Source organism: Triticum dicoccoides, chromosome 5A (genome assembly GCF_002162155.2).
Source record: "Triticum dicoccoides isolate Atlit2015 ecotype Zavitan chromosome 5A, WEW_v2.0, whole genome shotgun sequence".
In the NCBI taxonomy this organism is placed as follows: Eukaryota; Viridiplantae; Streptophyta; class Magnoliopsida; order Poales; family Poaceae; genus Triticum; species Triticum dicoccoides.
The window spans coordinates 626,883,401-626,889,600 of record NC_041388.1 but is presented as its reverse complement, the minus strand read 5'-3'; positions in this window follow the sequence as shown (position 1 = coordinate 626,889,600).

Below are 6,200 nucleotides of genomic sequence, written 5' to 3'. Positions count from 1 at the left end.
GCACACCCTCCACCCTCGTGGGCCTCCTGTTGCTCCACCGACGTACTCCTTCCTCCTATATATACCTGCGTACCCCCAAACGATCAGATACGGAGCCAAAAACCTAATTCCACCGCCACAACTTTCTGTATCCACGAGATCCCATCTTGGGGCCTGTTCCGGAGCTCCGCCGGAGGGGGCATCGATCACGGAGGGCTTCTACATCAACACCATAGCCCCTTCGATGAAGTGTGAGTAGTTTACTTCAGACCTACGGGTCCATAGTTATTAGCTAGATGGCTTCTTCTCTCTTTTTGGATCTCAATACAATGTTCTCCCCCTCTCTTGTGGAGAACTATTCGATGTAATCTTCTTTTTGCGGTGTGTTTTTTGAGACTGATGAATTGTGGGTTTATGATCAAGTCTATCTATGTATAATATTTGAATCGTCTCTGATTCTTTTATGTATGATTCGTTATCTTTGCAAGTCTCTTCGAATTATCAGTTTGGTTTGGCCTACTAGATTGATCTTTCTTGTAATGGGAGAAGTGCTTAGCTTTGGGTTCAATCTTCTGGTGTCCTTTCCCAGTGACAGTAGGGGCAACAAGGCACGTATTGTATTGTTGCCATCGAGGATAACAAGATGGGGTTTTCATCATATTGCATGAGTTTATCCCTCTACATCATGTCATCTTGCTTAAGGAGTTACTCTGTTTTTAACTTAATACTCTAGATGCATGCTGGATAGCGGTCGATGAGTGGAGTAATAGTAGTAGATGCAGTCAGGAGTCGGTCTACTTGTCTCGGACGTGATGCCTATATACATGATCATACCTAGATATTCTCATAACTATGCCCAATTCTGTCAATTGCTCAACAGTAATTTGTTCACCCACTGTAGAATACTTGTGCTCTCGAGAGAAGCCACTAGTGAAACCTATGGCCCCCGGGTCTATCTTTATCATATTAATCTCCTACTACTTAGTTATTTCCTTTGCTTTTTTACTTTGCCTTTATTTTACTTTGCATCTTTATCACAAAAATACCAAAAATATTATCTTATCATATCTATCAGATCTCACTCTCGTAAGTGGCCGTGTAGGGATTGACAACCCCTATTCGCGTTGGTTGCGAGGATTTATTTGTTTTGTGCAGGTATGAGGGACTCACACGTAGCCTCCTACTGGATTGATACCTTGGTTCTCAAAAACCGAGGGAAATACTTAAGCTACTTTGCTGCATCATCCCTTCCTCTTCGGGGAAAACCAATGCAGTGCTCAAGAGGTAGCAGGTGCCAATGGAGGTCTTGGGCAAGGAGGGTGAAGAGCGAATTTCTTCATGTATTTTGGAGTCACATACCTGTACTCCCTCCATTCCCGTGCCCATCTCCTCTCAATTTTCTGGATGCGCACTTTGCGCTCATTCCTGGTTTCGTCGGGGGGTGTGCAATATCCATCATAGACATCTTCATGGATTTCAAACGCAATGTTGACCTCCAGTCTCTTGCCTCCCTTCTGAGGTTTCCTGCCGTCAGCCATTTTCTTCAGTTGAGGATTTTGAACTATTAAGTTCTTTGAAGAGGTATGCAACTTTTCTTCGAGGAATGCTGCAAATGAGTTAAGTTGATGAGAACCTAGAGATTCAACAGCGGACATGTGTACTTGTGAACAGAGTATAGGTGCAAAGAATTTGGAGAGGTCATATGCGTTCTCAGAAGTTTTTGCAAAAAGAACAAGTTTGAGGAATTTGACCGGATGAGTCTTGAGGAATTTCACTAAGCGTTCTTTGACTTAGGTTCCAGAGTTGTACAGATTTGAAAATCCACACAATTGAGGAATCTTGAAGAAAAATGTTGCTTAGGGAAACAGATCAAGAGCAGATGATATGTGAGGTGTTTAGTGTGTGAAGATTTGAAGAATAAACACCTTTTGAAGATTTGTAGAAAACTTCAGAATCAACAAGGGCAGTAAAAGTAACTTTTAATTACCCTTGATGAAGAACACGATGAACTGTGAAAAGTAGATTTAGAAGCTCATCAGTTCGGATCTTCCACGCCCTAACTTGGTAGAGGAAGACAGCTATGGCGGCGGAGGAGTGAAGAAATCCGCAGCCAGCGCGAGTACGACGGCGACGAGGTCGAGGCAGTGAAGCTCTTCCTCAACGATGGCGATGGAAGTAGCGGCGGCGCTAGGGTTTGAGAGCTCGAGCGAGGGAGTGAGATCGAGCGGAGTAAAAACGAAGTGAGGAAGGGAGGGGGTATTTATAGACGAAGTGAAAAACTACTCTCCCGAGGAAATTGGACGAACGTGCCCCTGACCCTTCCCATTCGCATGACATGTGTCACCCACGTACTGAGAGGTGACGATCGTGTGTGATCGTGGGTGAATAGGATAATATATCGTGGAAAGTGGAACGGTTTGAGCGGCAAAAGCTGAAAATTCAGATAAGATAAGTTTAAAGTTCCATTCGCAAATGCTTCAGCTGACAATGACACAGTGAAGATTTTGAACGAGTTTCAAATAGAACGGACATGAAGAATTTGTGAATAGACTGGGTTGAGTTTAGCATAGAGGGGGAAGGGTTCGATCACATTCACTTAGTAGAACAAGCAACTTGAAGAAATAGCAATAAGTGAATGATGTAGAGGACATAAACTCGTGAATATCTATTGTCAATGAAGAACAACAACGGAAAGAGTGAAGACATTGAAAAGTTGAAAAAAATGAACAACTGAGGAATTTCAAATGGAGAAAAACTAAAATTGAAGATTTTCAACTTTTGGTGGTGGCATGACCCACCGTATAAGAATGATGATTTTAGACACCGCGTACAATTATCGTAGGGCTCTGAGAATCAAATTCTTCGTTAATTTCTTCACACTTAGAGGGTTAGTCTTCATTGATTGAAGAAAAATGTTATTTCGTGTGTTGCACATCTAAGTCGTCAATTTTGCATAAGTGTTAGGATATGTGTCATTTTCAAAGGACATTCGAAGATTCTAAGATATTTAACTCACACCTCAACTTGCTAAATCTCTTCTCATCCAAGGGCTTTGTGAAGATATCGGCTAGCTGTTCTTCAGTCTTCACATGCTCAATAGAGATGTCGTCCTTCAACACATGATCACGAAGAAAATGATGATGAATCTGAATGTGCTTTGTCTTCGAGTGCTGAACAGGGTTATGAGCAATCTTGATGGCACTCTCATTGTCATAGTAGAGAGGAACATTCTTCATGTTGACGCCCTAGTCCTTGAGGGTTTGCTTCATCCACAGCAATTGAGCACAGCAAGAACTAGCAGCAATGTACTCAGCTTCAGCAGTAGACTCTGATACACATTTCTATTTCTTCGAGGACCAACAGACCAAGGATCGTCCGAGGAAATGGCATGTGCCTGATGTTGACTTGCGGTCCACATGATCACCAGCATAATTAGAGTCTGAATATCCAATGAGATCAAAAGTCGAGCCCTTGGGATACCATAATCCAAGTGTTGGTGTGTGAGCTAGATATCGAAGAATATGCTTCACAACTTTATGGTGTGATTCCTTCGGTGTAGCTTGAAATCGGGCACACATGAAAACGCTAAGCATAATATATGGCCTAGATGCACATAAATACAATAAAGAGCCAATCATCGAGCAGTATACCTTTTGATCGAAGTCAATACCGTTTTCATTAGTGCATAGATGGCCATTTGTGGGCATAGGGATTTTGACTCCTTTGCAATCTTGCATGCCAAATTTCCTCAGTACATCATTGAGGTATTTCTCCTGAGATATGAATATGCCATTGCATTGTTGACGAATCTGAAGACCTAAGAAGAATTTAAATTCTCCCATCATAGACATTTGATATTCTTCACTCATCATATAGGCAAATTCATCACTATAACGTTGGTCAGTATAGCCGAAAATGATATCATCAACATATATTTGGCACACAAACAATTCACCATCATAAGATTTAGTGAAAAGAGTTGGGTCAAGTGAACCGGTTTGAAGCCTTTGTTCATGAGGAATTCCTTCAAAGTATCATACCATGCCCGAGCGGCCTGCTTGAGGCCATAGAGGGCCTTATTGAGTCTGAAGACTTTGTCAGGATGCTTTGGATCTTCAAAACCTCGGGGGTTGAGCAACACATACTTCTTCCTCAAGCTTACCATTGAGGAATGCACTTTTCACATCCATTTGATATAAGATGATATCATGATGGTTAGCATAAGCAAGTAATATGCGAATAGCCTCAAGTCTAGCAACAGGTGCAAAAGTTTCATCAAAATCAATTCCTTCAACCTATGTGTAGCCTTGAGCTACAAGTCGTGCCTTATTCCTCACCACAAGGCCATTTTCATCTTGCTTGTTGTGGTAGATCCACTTTGTGTCAATGATATTGTGCTTACGAGGATCTGGACATTTGACCAGTTCCCAGACGTTGTTGAGCTCGAATTGATGTAATTCCTCTTGCATAGCTTGAATCCACTCAGGCTCTAGAAATGCTTCATCTACCTTAGTGGGCTATGTGATAGAGATGAAAGCAAAGTGCCCACAAAAGTTAGATAAATGTGAAGCTCTTGAGCGTGTGAGAGGACCTGGAATGTTGATGTCGCTGATGATTTTTTCAATCTGCACTTCATTTGCAAAGCGAGGATGAGCTGGTTGTCGTTGAGGAATTTGATCAGCATTTTCTTCAGCGCCATTTTCCTCAGGTGCGCCATCATGATGTTCTTCCTGTTCTAGAATGACTTCTTCAGCAGATTCTTTGGTAGGAATAACATCCTCAGTAGCCATGAACTTGATGGATTCCTCAGGTGATTTTTCATCTGTCATAGGAGGTAGGTGCTCTCTTTGCGAGCCATTAGTCTCATTGAACCTCACATCTACAGTTTCAACAACCTTGTGGTGATAGGTGTTGAAGACACTGTAGGTGTGCGAGTCCTTACCATAACCAAGCATGAAACCTTCATGTGCTTTTGGTGCAAATTTAAAACTGTGATGAGGATCTCTAATCCAGCATTTAGCACAGAAGACTTTGAAATAACTCACATTGGGTTTCTTGTCAGTGAGGAGTTCATTTGCAGTCTTCTTGAAGAATTTGTGAAGATATACCCTGTTGATGATGTGGCACGCAGTATCAATTGCCTCAGGCCAGAAGCGAGTAGGTGTATTGTACTCATCAAGCATAGTGTGAGCCATCTCAACAAGAGTCCTGTTCTTGCGCTTCACGACGCCATTATACTGAGGAGTATAAGGAACAGATAATTCATGAGTAATACCAAGTTCATCAAGATAGTCATCAAGACCAGTGTTCTTGAACTCAGTTCCATTATCACTTCTGATGTGCTTGATCTTCACACCAAAGTTGATTGAAGCCCTCGAGGAAAATCGTTTGAAGACTTCTTGCATTTCAGTTTTGTAAGTGATGGTATGCACCCATGTATATCGAGAATAATCATCAACAATGACAAAACCATATAAGGATGCAACATTAGTAAATGTGGCATAACGAGTAGGGCCAAAGATATCCATGTGAAGCAATTCAAATGGACAAGAGGTAGTCATGATGGTCTTTGAGGGATGCTTGGCCTTGGTCATCTTTCCGGCTTCACAAGCTCCACACAAATGGTCCTGGAGGAATTTGACACCCTCGATGCCAATGACATGCTTCTTCTTCGCGAGCGTGTGCAAGTTCCTCATCCCAACATGACCAAGTCATCGATGCCATAGCTAGCCTTCTGAAGCTTTTGCAAGTAGACATGTAGCAGGTTGTGGTCCTATAGAGAAATCAACAATATACAAGTCTCCTCTCCTAAAGCCTTTGAAGACTTTGGAATTGTCAGCTTCCATGATCACAACACAACGGTACTTGCCAAAGACAACAACCATATCAAGATCACAAAGCATTGAGACAGACATGAGGTTGAACCCTCAGGACTCGACAAGCATGACTTTGTCCATGTGTCGATCCTTCGAGATTGCAACCTTACCTAGACCCAATACCTTGCTTTTGCCTTTGTCAGCGTAGGTGATATGCTTCAGATGTGATGGAGATAAAGCAGAGTCCATCAATAAGCTCCTATCACCAGTCATGTGATTTGTACATCCACTATCGAGGACCCACTCAGTGGCTTTGGGTTGATCATCCTGCAGATGAATTAGTGCAACTTACGAACTCATATACTTCATCAGTGAAGAATATGATATCAATTTCATCAGATCACT